Source organism: Peromyscus leucopus, chromosome 9 (assembly GCF_004664715.2).
Source record: "Peromyscus leucopus breed LL Stock chromosome 9, UCI_PerLeu_2.1, whole genome shotgun sequence".
In the NCBI taxonomy this organism is placed as follows: Eukaryota; Metazoa; Chordata; class Mammalia; order Rodentia; family Cricetidae; genus Peromyscus; species Peromyscus leucopus.
The window spans coordinates 5,832,096-5,847,133 of record NC_051070.1 but is presented as its reverse complement, the minus strand read 5'-3'; the positions used below and the strand labels follow the sequence as shown (position 1 = coordinate 5,847,133).

Genomic DNA, 15,038 nt, shown 5'->3' with positions numbered 1-15,038 from the left:
ATGATCAAAAGATATCGACATTATCTATCTCCTTGTGTAATATGCCTGTCAAAAACATAGCATCATTTCTGTGGTTGGTTGTTCTCTTTTTGTTTGTTTGATACAGGGTGTCAGATGACCCAGGGTGGCCTCAAACTTACTGTGTAGTCAAGAACATGGCCTTGAACTAAACCTTCTGACCCTGCTTCCCGAGAACTGGCATTACAAGTATAGACTGCTATGCCAGACAGTTCTGAAGTCTTGTCCAAAATGCATGACCTTGAATTTAATCATGAGGAAACATTAGACATGGCTTTGATGTTGTCATTTTTAGTAGTCATTCCTCATTCTGGGTTATACTCAACCTGCCTGCTTAGTGTGATAGTCAACCTGCCTGCTTTGTGTGGTAATCAACATGCCTGCTTTGTGTGACTTGAGCATCTATTCTTAACTCTTTTTTTTTTTCTTTTTTTTGGTTTTTAGTTTTTTTGAGACAGGGTCTCTCTGTGTAGCCTGGGCTGTCCTGGAACTAGCTCTGTAGACCATGCTGGCCTTAAACTCACAAAGATCTGATTGCTTCTGCCTCCCTGGATTAAAGGTGTGCGTCACCACCCACCAGGATCCTAACTCTGTTCTTTTTTCCCTGGGGCAGACTTTTCTTTTGACACCCAGACCTTACAGGTGTTTCTTCTTACCCATGTCTCAGTTTTTTTTCCCCATCTTCCCAGCTGTGGCACTTCCCATCATTTGTGTGGTGATCTCACCCACTCTTCTGCTTCTTGGTTATAGGTAGGAATCAGAAAGTTAGGAAAACACCATGGCCCAAGACCACATACCTTAAATATCAGCGTACCAATCTTATTTCACTTGCTTGCCTCAAACTCACCAAGTAGCCACACGTGACCTTTAACTTCCAATTCCCCTGCCTGTACCATTCACGTGCTGTGACTTCAGGTGTAGGCTACTATGATCAGCTTATGTGGTACTGAGATTCTAACCTAGGTTCCTTGCATTCCCAACTGAGCTACACCCCCAGCCTGGCACCCTGATCTACTCACATTCTATTGTGAGTATTCAATGGCATAGGCACCCTCAGCCCTAAGAGAGCTGACTGTATGCTAAGTTACAAAGAAAGCAGGCACTGGAAAACAATAAGCAACAATGGCAGGCGTCAGACGGACCTAGAGTAAAGAGGTGGACTACTGGACATATAATAGGATAATGTGATGCATAGCCTTTCTTTCTTCTTGTGTGTGTGGGAGTGCATGCATGTGGACATGCATATGGAGGCCTGTGGGGGAGTACATGTATGTGGATACACATATGGAGACCTGTGGGGGAGTGTATGTATGTGGTCACACATATGGAGGCCTGTGGGGGCGTACATGTATGTGGTCATGCATATGGAGGCCTGTGTGGGAGTGCATGTATGTGGACATGGATATGGAGGCCTGTGTGGGAGTGCATGTATGTGGATATGCATATGGAGGTCTGTGGGGGAGTGCATGTATGTGGACATGGATATGGAGGCCTGTGTGGGAGTGCATGTATGTGGACACACATATGGAGGCCTGTGTGGGAGTGCATGTATGTGGATACACATATGGAGGTCTGTGGGGGAGTTCATGTATGTGGACACACATATGGAGGCCAGAGAAGGACATTGCATGTCTTTCTCTCTCACTCTCACCCTTACCCTCCTGAGACAGGGCCGGTTACTGAACCGGAAGCTCATTGTTTCCACTAGGCCTACTTGCTAGCCAGTTCCTGGGATCTGCCTGTCTCTACCCCATAGTGCCAGGGTTACAGACACATGTAGCCATGATCGGTTTTTGTTGTTGTTGCTGTTTGCTTAATGTGGGTGCCAGGTATTTGAACTCAGGCCCTCCTGCTTGAACAGAAGGCACTCTTACTTAACGAGACATCTCCCCAGCTCTGTGATAGTTAAACTTGATTTTCTATAACAAACACATACAACAACAACAACAACAGAAATCAAACCACCTTTACTTATGTGTGCCCATACTTATAGATAATAAAATTTAGGGAAAAAAGACTAGAGAAGTGGGGTAAAGGTATCTTTTTACTTAAAAAAAAAAAAAAGCACAGAGTGTAGCAGGAATCTTAAAAGTACTTATTAATAAAATCAAACCCGAGGCCAGTTATGTGCTTAATCAGCCACATGCTTAATCAGCCACATGCTTAACCAGCCAAATGCTTAACCAGCCAAATGCCTCTAGATTCTGGTCCTCAAGCCTTAAATACTTTTCTGCTTTCTACCATCACTCCCTAGGATTAAAGGCGTGAGTCACCATGCCTGGCTGTTTCCAATGTGGCCTTGAACTCACAGAGATCCCAGATGGATTTCTGCCTCTGGAATGCTAGGATTAAAGGCGTGTGCTATCACTGCTTAACTAGTGGCTTTTCTGTTCTCTGACCCCAGAGAAGTTTATTAAGGTACACAATATTTTGGGGAACACAATACCACCACATCTCCTCTCTTTTTGTCTAAAATTAAAGAAAGCTTATAACTAATACAAGAAAAACTGTGTATATTGTATATACACAGACAAAAATTACATTAATGATGTCTAGTCCATTAACATTTGACAGATTCAGATAAAAACTCCATTATATATATTAACAATGTCCAGTCCAGTAACATCTGATAAACTCAGACCAAAAAATTTTCATTACTTATCTTATTTAAAACAAGTAGTTCCTTTTTAAAAGTAGATTCCATAATCTCCCTTTTTATCTTATCATATCCATATTCTCTTTTTTCTTTTCATAATACATTCAGTAGTCTACTTTTGTCATTTTTATATCTTCCCCTTTTTCTTCAGTGTAGATTCAATGATCTACCTATTTATCCTATTATTTCTTTACCTTTTTTCTCAGAGTAGATTCAAGATCTATCTCATATCTTATTCTCTTTTTCTTTTTGCTTTCTAGGGGTGAAGATATCTTTAGAGAATCTTGAAAAGAAAATTTTTGGGTTAATTGTCAAGTCCTGTATCATTTGTCCAGTCTCTGCATAAAAGGAAAGTTCAGGGCTTGTTTCAAGTCCTTGTTCAAGTAGTCTGTCAGGCTGGATCATCTCAGCTAGCCATCTCAAAATTGTCCTAAGCAGTTTGTAGTCCAAAGCAGATCTTTCAGCTTAATGGCTTTACCATAGTCCTTTTGAAGATTTCAAAGTTGCTGTTAGGTGTGGTCATGGTTCCATGCAGACTTTTTTTTTTTTGCTTCCTCTGTGGTTTGAAGCAATCACAGTCTGATAAATGTCTGTCTCTCGAAACCATGAACATTCTTCCCTAGAACAGAAAACCTTCACAACAATTTCTCCCCACCAAAATTTGTCTTGCCAAAATTTTCCAAACTGACCTTTGCCGATGCTTTCTTGTAACACGATGGTCCTGGCAATTCTTCTCTGAACCAGCAGCAGTAAACCCTTTGTCCCCGGTAGCAGCATCACCGCAGTCACCAACATGATGAGAAGCTGGCAACGTGGAGCAGTAGCCACTGCTTCCATGGTCCCACCACTGTTTGTGGTTCATTCCAGGCCAAAGCTTCTCCCAAGCCTCCTAGGCTGGCCTCAAACTAGGGATCCTCCTGCCTCTGTCTCCTTCAGCAAATCCTACCAGCCGTGCGCCACCACAACCAGCTGAGTGTAATGTGGGCCTGAGCTGGGGCTCACAAGGCCCAGGCAAACAGCTTTTTCATGAATTCGTAACATGAACGTTGGGCACCAACAGAGCAATGAAGAAAATATCTCCTTATTTTCCAATTTTATCCAATGATGTAATGGAATTGCAATAAAACTAGTAAGATACACATTAGTAGAAGACTCAACTTTCATAAGTCAGGTGACTTTGCTCCATTTTACAAAGTATCATGAGTATCATGAGTACAAAGCTCATGCTGCTTTCTCAGTAAGTGCTTGACCATTGGATGGATGACTCTAGACCATGGCTTACAGCTGTATAACCTAAGTGCACCCGCACCGGGTGCTCTCCAGTTAGTGCCTTAGAACATAAACCTCAGTGAATCGGCAGGAAGGTGTGCTTCCAAGATGTGCTAATCTGTTCCTCTTCCTCAGAAAAATTATTGCCTTCACTAATGAGGTCTAGAAGGGGAATGCTTCCGTCAGTTTGAATCTGAGGAGACAGACTCAGGCACCATCCACGCACCTTCTACAGAACTGTCAGTAGTAAAGTCAGGCTTTTGTGAATGACTTAGTTGGTGTTTTTTAGTAGTATCCTGCATGTCCTAAGAAACAAAGTCTTTTTTCTTTCTTACTAAATAAAAAAGCTCCATAATATGTCTGGTGGTTTGAATGAAAATGGCCCCCACAGACTCACAGGGAGTGGCACTATCAGGAGGTGTGGCCCTGTTGGAGGAAGGGTGTCACTGGGATGGGCTTAGACGTTTCAAATGCTCAAGCCAGGCCCAGTGTCGCTCTCTCTTCCTGCTGCCTGCTGATCAGGATGTAGAACTCTTGGCTCCTTCTCCAGGACCACGTCTGCCTGTGTGCCACCATGCTTCCTGCCACGAGGACAGTAGACTGGACCACTTACCTGTACCCAGCCCCCATTAAATGCTTTGCTTTATAAGAGTTGCCATGGTGGGAAGTTAAAGGGATTTTCCACTCTTGAGGTTAGGCCTTGAGGAAAGTCAGAGGAATCTTTACAATCTTGAGTTTGGGTCTCGAGTTACAGTACATTCGGAGATTTACAACTTTTGATTACAAAGTGCTTGTGAAAGCCCCTGGCTATCTTGACACAGCTGCTTCCCTGTAGCTGAAAGAAACGCAGGGCAAAGGGCCACCTAGAAGCAGCTGTTAAAGGTTAACCTTTGTCTGAAACAGTTGGCAGCTCCAGTATCCCTGGAATATGTGTGCAGGCTATGGGCATACAATTTTTCACATTCGGACCTTGAGGTATACCAGAATCAAACTCTTTTTTTTTATTTCTAGATTTTTTAATTTTATTTTATAATTAATTTAATTTTACATATCAGCCATGGAATCCCCTGTCCTCCCTCCTCCCACCCTCAGCCTTCCCCCCGCCAATCCACCTCCCCATTTGTACCTCCTCCATCAAAGTCTTGATTCTTCTGAGTCTATATATGAACCCGAGTCTGAGTCTGAATTTTCAACAGTTGCATATTGTGAGCAAAGAATCAAGAGTTCTACTGAAGAAATGTGGTCTTTTCCAAATCTAATCAGCACATTCATCACACATGGACCGATCATTAAGAGTATCAAAAGAATAAGTCTATCAATGGAGGGTTGTCAGCTGAGGGGAACAATTAAAGAGCTTATGGAACCAGGAAAGTGATTGCTGTCTTTCTTTTTGTCTTTCTGGGAGAATCACTTTGAGTTCTTGAGTGTTTTTCAACAACACCCGAGTGGTTAGCATAGAAACAACAGGATTCACCCAAGGCAGCACATAGCCCTCCTTGCTTCAGGAGTAGCAAGTCTTGTTCCCTTCTGTTCTATAGAACCATTTCTGCTAGAGTCTACCTGTTGTTCAAGGTGTGCAGTTGCTGCCTGGATGCAAAATAGGTCTTTTTCCACAGCCTCAGAGAGGCTCTTGTAATTGACTCAGCTAGTGATCAGTGCTGCTGCTCCTAGGGTGGCAGAACCCACAATCCCTACCTGCACCATTATGGGGACAAGGATTGGGTTTCCTCCTTTATGTCATAGCTCCAAGGAGGAGTCCAAATGCTGCCTGCCAGCCAGATCATCATAAAAATATATTTGTGGGACAATTTGTACTAAGACACAGAGTTCAGGTTGGTTTCCCATGGTATAAAGGCTACTTAATATACAGGGACATAAACCCATGGGGCAGGCATACCAAAACCCTCATGGGGTGACCAGCTGATAAGAGTTGTTTAGGTTAAGAGTATTGGAAGACCTTGAGAAAAAATATATATTTTTGCATATTGATGAGTAGGCAGTTTTGTCTAAGGGATAATTATATGAGCAGAAGCAGGTGGCATCTCTTTGAATGTTTCCTAGGGTAAGAGGGACAAGCTGTCCTGTTGGTTAGGGACACAGTCCTGAGTGTTATGGATAGCTGTGTAACCAGAAGACCTAATCCTATATAAAAGGGCAATCTAGGTTCTAGACACAACCAGCAGTCATGAGCGATATTGGTATTGGTAGAATTAAGGAGGGAATAGGTGGCCAGGACCATTTCAAAGAAGCGGTCCATAGGCACTGGTGGTTCAATCTGGTTTATTATTTTACTAGTTATAGTTAACACTTTGATTCCTGGTGAGGTGACATTCTGACATTCTGGACTATCTGGATGGTTCTGGGATGAGTTGTGAGGACCTGAATGGGAATCAGGAGAGGCCTAAAGAGGTCATGTAAAAATTCTATGGGGACAACAGGAGTCCTAATCTGTGGTTGCTATATGATAAATGCCATTCCATGGTCATTATCAGAGTCCTATAGCCTAAATCCCCAAGATCTTCCTGAATCCTAGGAGCTACAAGCTTATGGCTGTGTAGCATCCCATCTCATAACTTGGATAGTAATAGGGTTACAGAATATGGGTCTTGTGCAGGAACTATTAAGAGAAGCTGATATTGTTATTAAGGGCTCATTGTCAACATTCCAAGAAGGAGCCCAAATTTCACATCCTGAAAATGTACACCAGAACTCATTCTGACTGGAGCAGACTGAGTAGAGATAGGTAGACAAACATTGTAGATTTTTCCTTGAAATTTTCCTAAGAGACATTTAGTTAAGGCTAGAGATTTGCATGCTTTTCTAGGGTGAGAACCAAGTTGGAAGGTTCCTCTATGACCAGATCTTCCAGTTATCTGATTGAATACTAGGTCTGGCATTAGATGACATAAATCAGTCATAAAGATTGGGGCTGCCTCAAAATCTGTTTGGAATACCTCAGATGTTAGCCATCCTGTCCAGAATTCTGTAAGTCTCCAAATAAAAGTAACAGGAGAAGATATTGTGAGGTTCCCAAGAGTCCCAGAAACTAGACATGAGTAAATCAGAAGAGTCACGATAGCTTGAGAACTCTTAGTCTTATCTTCAACAGGTCCTTGGGGTGTGTGAAGGCTCTCCACTGGGCATCCGAGTTGTCTGATCTTCCAGGCTTGAGATGAGAGTGGTGAATCCATGTCCTGATCCTAGCAACTTTCACAGCAGTCGGGATAGTCAGGATCACTCTGTGGTCCAAGGGGTTCTTTGTGATATCTCCAGACGAGGTCTGCCAGTTTATGGTTATGTAGCTTGGCATGTGGCAGCTCATAGATATCTCTCAGAACTGGAAAAATATTGTCCTGTACCACCTGGAGTGCCTGGATAGACTTAAGAAACTTGTATTCAAACATCTCTGTAGTCAGAAGTTGTCCTGTGTCCAGCCCAGCTCCATAGTTTCTCAGCCACTTATAAAATAATCATTCAGAGGCTTAATATTATTTACAACTGTATGGCCTATGTCAGGCTTATTGCTAGCTAGCTCTTATAACTTAACCTATTTCTATTAATCTGTGTATCTCCACATGTTCCATGGCTTTACTGGTCTGCTGCATCTTGCTGCTCCTTCAGCGGCAGCTGGCCATGACTTCTGAAGGGAGCTCGGGAACCAGAGGAGGGGGCTGCCAAATGTGGATTTCAGAGGGAGTGTTCCATATCCGGAAGAGGGCCAAGTGTAGGAGAGCTGTTCAGTCGTCTCCAGTGTCTAGGGTTAATTTAGTTGAGGTCTCCTTTGGGGTCTGATTCATTCTTTCTATCTGTCCTGAACTCCGGGGGTGGAATGTATAATGCAATTTCCAATTAGTTCCCAATATTTAACTAAATCTTGTGTTACCTTAGAGATGAAAGCTGGTCTATTGTCTGACCCTATTACAGAAGTGTGGTGATATATTGTGTACCCTAATAAAATTTGCCTGAAGATCAGAGAGACAAAGGAACAAGTCACTGCCATGTCTTACCTCTAGGACTCCTCAGCCTGAAAAGCCTCCAGTTCCTGTCTCCTCACGCCTTATATACCATTCTCCACCCAGCCATCACTTCCTGGGATTAAAGGCACGTGTGCTTCCGAAGCAAAATCACAAGATCGTGCCACTGCTGCCTGGCTCTGTTTCTCTCCTAGACTGAGTCAATCTCATGTAATCTAGGGTGACTTTGAGATCCAAATGGATCTCTGCTTTCTGAGTGCTAGGATTAAAGCGATGTGCCACCACTGCCTGACATCTATGGTTAATCTAGTGGCTTGTTCTGTTCTCTAATCTTCTAGCAAATTTTAATAGGGTACACAATGTACCACACAGAAGAAAGTCCATACCCCGGGATGAGTCCATTGATGATCTTCTTGACTACTGTGGATGCTGTCTCTTTTGGAGTGGAGAAGTACCTATAAAGATTAGGAGATATTTATACCCATATTTGCCTGGTTTACCTTGGTGAAATCCACCTCCCAGTGGACTTCAGGGGAAGTTCCTCTTTCCTTCTTGTTTTGAGAGGGCTCTTTATTTTATGGGTTAGTAGTCTGGCGGGGGAGGCATTCAGTCACACAGTCCTCCACTAACTGATTTATGTTGAAATTTTTGAATTTTGAGTGGCCTAGGAATTCTTTTAATTTTCTTTGGCCTAAATGTGTCCTCCTGTGGATTTGGCAGATCAGGGACTTGGCCACTACAGTTGGCAGGATGAGTCTTTCATCTGTAGTATACAACCATCTGTTTTTAACCTGGGTGTTTGCCATCTTGGCAGAATAATCTGGCATCTTGGACAACGTATTGTCTGGTATTGTTATCAGTAAATTGGTAGTGGCCAGGCAGCCTCCTTGGCTGTATGATCTGTTCTCTATTGCCCTGGGTTTCACAAAAGTTTCCTTTCTGATATCCTGGGAAAGAGATGATGGCCAGTCTTTTGGGGAGCCAGAGAGTAGACAATAAGTCTAGGACCTCTTGTTTATTATTAATAGTTTTCCCTTCAATAGTTAGCAAGCCTCTTTCTGTAGCTTGAGTTTTCCTGCCTTGCCCACAGTCAGGACAAATCTTTGTCACCCGCCAGTCCCACAGCCGCTCAGACCCAACCAAGTAAACACAGAGACTTATATTGCTTACAAACTGTATGGCTGTGGCAGGCTTCTTGCTAACTGTTCTTATAGCTTAAATTAATCCATTTCCATACATCTATACCTTGCCACGTGGCTGGTGGCTTACCGGCGTCTTCACATGCTGCTGGTCATGGCGGCGCCTGGTGGTGTCTCTCCGCGTCAGCCTCCCACTTCCCAGAATTCTCCTTTCTCCTTGTCCCACCTACTTCCTGCCTGGCCACCGGCCAACCAGTGTTTTATTTATTGACCAATCAGAGCAATTTGACATACAGACCGTCCCACAGCATCTTTCTCTGTAGATGACAATGGACATGTGCTGTGGTGTAGACATAAGTTTCTGTCCCACCTGGTCCCACAACTGTTCAGTCCCAAATAAACACACAGAGGTTTGTATTAATTATAAACTGTTTGGCCTATTGCTCAGTCTTATAACTAACTAGCTCTTACACTTAAATTAACCCATACTTCTTGTCTAGGTTTAGCCATGTGGCTTGGTACCTTTTCTCAGTCCAACATTCTCATCTCACTTCTTCTGCTTCTGACTGGCAACTTCTTCTCTGCCTTTCCTCTTCCCAGCCTTCTCCTAGTTTGGTCACCCCACCTACACTTCCTGCCTGGCTACTGGCCAATCAGTGTTTTATTAAACCAATAGGAGTGACAAATCTTTACAGTGTACAAGAGCATTATCCCACAGCATTCCCCCTTTTTTTTCTTTTCAAAACAAAAACCCTGAATCTAATCTTTGTTTAGCTTTTTCCTGATCATTATTCATAACAATTTGTAACCAACATTTTAAACAAAGACAAACATCCATAACCCACCAAATAACCAAAGCCCACCCACACACCCCCAGCTCTTGGGAATGTGGGCATAGTTTTCTCCATACTGCCTCCTGTTGGCCTTGGGCGAAGGCATCCCAGGAGTTCCTGAGAAAATTTTGAAGTAATGACCAAGTCTTCTGAAGACCATCAGTAACTTTTGTTGATAGATATCACCTGTCAAGTTTCAGGAGGTCTCCCTTGACCATATCTGATCCATATTAACCTGGAAGGAATCGACAATCTCTTGTTTCCTGTAGAAACAAAAGCAAAACCGATTCTCCAAAGCAATGTATCTTTCAAGGATGCTGCAACCTGCCCAGAGGAGCAAGATGTAAGTACAAGTAAAGCCATGAGACACATGGCGATACACAGATTAATAGAAATAGGTTAATTTAAGATGAAAAACCTAGGCATCAAGAAGACTGAGCCATAGACCAAACAGTTTTATAACTGAATAATTATTTTGTAAGTGACTGTGGGACCACAAGTGGGAGAGATTCATCTGGCCTACTGGGCTGGGCAGGACGGAGAATCTTCCACCTACACCATGGCAAAAGCATATGGCGGTCCGAATAAGCATTGATAGTTTTGTCTTTTTCTAATTGTCTTGGTTAGGGAAGTCAGTTCAGCCTTTTGTGCTGAGGTGAAAGAGGGGCCCAGACAGCCTCTGAGAATGTCACTATTACCTGCATACCTGGTTCCTTCCTGGATGAAGCTGCTGCCATCCCTGGATCCAGCCAGGGGATGTTAGTCAATTCTGGTCAGATTCCATGTACTTGCTGCAGTATCTCTATGCAGTCATGGATGATGTCCGAATCTGGGTTAGGCAGCAAGGTCACTAGGTTGAGACAAGTGCTAATGTGAGGGGGTTGAGGAGCAAGGCCTGGTAATATGTCAACCGGGCCTTGGTCATCCACCAATCAGGGGGATTATTGAGAACCCCCTCTATCAAGTGGGGAGTAGTATGCTTAGAGGTTGCTCCAGAGTCAGTTTGTCAGCATCCTTGACCAAGAGGGCTGTAGCTGCAATGATACAGAGGCAGCTGGGCCATCCAGAGGCCACAGGATCCAACCATTTGGATAAATAGGCCACAGGCTGCTTCCAGCGTCCAAGGTACTGAGTCAGTACCCCTCAGCTAGGCCCACTCTCTCATCTACAGATAGCTGGAAGGGCTTATTTATGTCTAGCATAACAAGATAGGGGCCTTTAGCAGAGTTTTCCTTTATGGCTTTAAAAGCCCTTTCTTGAGCCTCAGTCTAGAGGAAGGATTCCTCTGTTCCACAAGTGGCCTCATATAGTGGTTTGACCATTTTAGAAAATCCTGGTATCCAGAGTTGGCAGAATCCAACTCTGAGCCTAGAAATTCTCAGATTTGCCTTCAGGTCTTAGGGGCTGGGATATCCAGGATAGTCTGCTTCTGGGAAGGTAATAGCCATTTCTTACTTTTTTTTTTTTTTTTAAAGAATGTGTCCTAGGTACATGACTTCTGAGATGCAGATTTGGGCCTTTTTAGCTGACACCTTATATCCTAGATCATCTAAGTCTTGCAGTAAGTCTCTAGTTGCCTGTAAGCAAGAGCCCTGGTCCTTGGAAGCAATAAAGAGGTCATCTACATATTGAAGGAGGCTTACCTCAGGGTATGATGCCCACTATTCCTTCATATCTCAATGGAGGACCTCATCAAAGATGGTTGGGGGTTTTTGAATCCTTAGGGTAGGCAGGTCCTGGTGAGCTGCCCACTGAAGCCTTGGTCTGGGTCATGCCATTTGAAGGCAAAGATGGGCTGGCTCTTAGCCTCCAGGATTAGGCTGAAGAAGGCATCTTTATGAACTAGGACTGAATAAACTTGGAGCTCTGGAGAGAGGGAGCTCAAGAGGGTATAGGGGTTGGATATAACTGGATGAATATCTTCAACCCATCTGTGAGTGTCCCTGAGGTCCTGCACTGGATGATAATCATTGGTCCCTGGCTTTTTGACCAGTGGAAGTAGGGTGTTCCATGGTATCACAGGCTGGGGGAGGCCAGCTCCCAAGAACTGCTCCAGGGTTGTGAATAGAAGACCTCAGAGAAGCGAGGGCTTAGGAAACTTTTAAAAGGGTATTTAGAAATAACTTTCTATCTATCTGACAGGTAAATAAGGAAACACACCTGCTCTCTGAAGGTAACTTTCTCTTTTACTTCATCTTAAAAATGTTCTCTCACTCTTTTCGTCTCTACACAGTTACAAATCTCCATACAGCCATAGCTATACATCTCATTTTCATAGCTCTCTCACCATATATTATTTTACACAGTTCCTTCATGTTCTCATACAGCTCTTCACACAGTTCTTATACATAGCAGCAGCTCTTTCACACAGCTTTCTTTCTCACACATTCATTCACATACATATATTTCTTCTATATCATTCATTCACTCTTTGCTCATTCATTCTCTCACATTTCCCTCACCTTCTCTAATGCTTCTTCTTCGTCGTCTCTCACTCAGCACACGTACATTTTATTCACATTCTGTATAGCTTCCTTCTCTACATTGCCATTGCTGCTCTCATAGCCAAACTCTGGACAATATATGTTACATTTTCGGGGGTCTGACACAATCTCATAATACATGATAAGGTAAGTCACACAGGTTTTCTCAGGCTAGGAAGGTCATGCTGACTGGTGAGTTGTGCTTGGCTAAGCATGTAGCCCTTTCCTGGACAGAGAGTGACTTTGAAATTCAGGACTTACAATAGCAGTAGCAAACTGAACCTTGAGTAGAAGGGATTCATGCAGAAAGAGAATTATTGGAGGAAGTTGCTTCAATTTTGACCTTGATTCATCAACAAACAACACCTGGGATCTTGTCTTTGTGTATTTTCTGCAGGGGCAGCTTAGTCTGTTTTGAATTTGTTCTAAAGTTTAAAATTAGCTGTTTTTTGAGACTGAGAATACTGTTACTTTCTTGAGTTATTAAAGAAAAAATAATCTGGTATTATTTCCATACATCAGAATTATACAGCTTAAACAGAAATCATCTTCCTTACCATTCACAGCTAAGTGTGCCCAAAGATGTAACACATTACCAGTGAGTGAGTCGTGGAAGGAACCCCACAGCTGTTCTTTTTAGGGAGTATAGTGGTGGCACATGAGAAAGTTACAGGGAGAAAACAACCATTTTCCACAGCCAGTGACCCCATGGCCTTGCCAGGTGAGGCTCCCCAACAGGAAGTTATACATCTGGTGAGTCGACTTGTCAAACACTAGCTGTCACCTTCTGTATACCCCCACAGCCCTCAGCACCATGGAGACTGGTGAGGCACTAGAATTCCATGCTCCAGGAGCTGGTTGATATTCTTAGTGATGCCCAATTTGACTTGGGAGTCATGGGGTACTACCTTACCCAGATTAGTTGGGCACTTGCTTCTAAGATAACTGAGACTGGGGGCTGCTGGATTGCTAGCTCTGGGAGACTGGTCTCTGTCCATGCTCCAGGGATGGAATGTTGGAGTTCGAGCATCAAAGGACACAACACCTACAGTAAGCATCTGTGGGAAAAGCCTGTATTATTCTTCTAGGTCCAGGCATAAGGCATAGACTTCACATCATGGGTAGATCATCACCCTTTTCCCAGTAAAATGAATTTGAACTTCCATCTTGGTCAACAAGTGTCTTCCCAAGAGGGGTAGGCGCATTCAGGGATAACCATGAAGAATCGTGTAACCTTTTTGCTTTCCAAGTCCACAGTTTGTTTTGTGGTCTGTGGATGTATGGCTGTCCCTGTAGTCCCTTGAACAATGTTTTTTTGTTTGATAGAGGCCCTAGTGGGGTTTTTAACATGGAATGGTGAGTTCCCGTGTCCACTAGGAAGTCAGCAGTTTGCCACTCCACTTGTAGGGTTACCTAAGGCTTGTGGAAGGACCTCAAGCCTCATCCCCTTCAGTCATTAGGCCTGCCAGTTTGAGGAAATTTTGACCATTTTTAACATCTTTTTTGTCCTTTCTTTCTCTGGGGACATTCCTTCTCCCAGTGGCCCATTTCCTTGTAGTATGCACATTGATTCTTTTTGAGACAGGGTGCTTGGTGTTCTCATTATTTCCTTGCCCATTGTTTATTTGGGACAGCTGTTGGTCCCTGAGTTCAGTGTACCACCAACTCCTGTCTGCTGCCAATAAGAACTTAGCCAACCCTTAAATGTTTGTCTATCTTTGGGTGCTCCTCTGTTACTATAAACTTTGGTGGCTACAGTTACTAATTCAGACAAATTTTTACCTTTGAATCCATCAAGCCACTGAAGTTTGCCTTTAGTAGCTGGAGCTGCTTGGTTAATGAAAGCCTGATTGATTGCCATCTGATTCTCTGGTACCTCAGGATCCAATGGAGTGTAGGAATGATGTGTTCAACAGGCATGCAAGAAATGCACCCCGTGGCTCATTCTCCTTCTGTACTACCTGACTCACCTTTGGCAAATCTGTGAGCTGTCTAGCAGCTGCTCAGTGCCCCCCCATAAGAATCTGGTGATAGACCTGCAGCTGCTCAGTGCCCCCCCCCATAAGAATCTGGTGATAGACCTGCAGCTGCTCAGTGCCCCCCCCATAGGAATCTGGTGATAGACCTGCAGCTGCTCCCTACCTTCAGCTGTGCTTTAGTCCCATCCCTTGTCAGGTCAGGAAGTGGGGAAGGTAGTATTAATAGTCGTCTCATCATCCATGGCGCAACCATCTTGCCCTGGGACCAGCTTGCAGCATCCTCATCAGATTCTATCTCTTTCCTCAGTGGTAAATAGAACCTGGAGGAGCCGTTGGTAATTGTCCCAAGTCGGATGATGGGTGAACAAAACAGAATCAAGAAGAACTATGAGCACTTGCGGCTTCTCACAGCTGTATCGGTCACTAGTAGCAAAGAGAAAATAGGCTAGGCAAGGTTTGCCCTCCACATTGGGTGGATCCTGGTGCAGAGGGGAAGAGCAGTAGAGGCCTAACCTATTTTCTCTTTGTGGTTCTCCTGAGTATGGAGGTGCCTTGGCCCAGGTGGTGAATCAAGAGGGGAGGGGAGAAGGAGGAACTCTGGGAAGGGCAGAAGGTTTAGGAGAAGGCAAAGTCGTAGCGAAGCCAGTAGCCATGCTATTCCCCATTTCAGAGAAATTCCCCACTTGC

At 43.8% G+C, this 15,038-nt stretch overlaps 1 long non-coding RNA gene across 1 annotated transcript in view; it reads right to left on the bottom strand.

Annotated features, from left to right (window-relative positions):
- The window catches only part of LOC119088489, a 49,965-nt gene that overhangs the window by 21,495 nt on the left and 13,432 nt on the right, over positions 1-15,038 (bottom strand). The window lies entirely within an intron of this gene.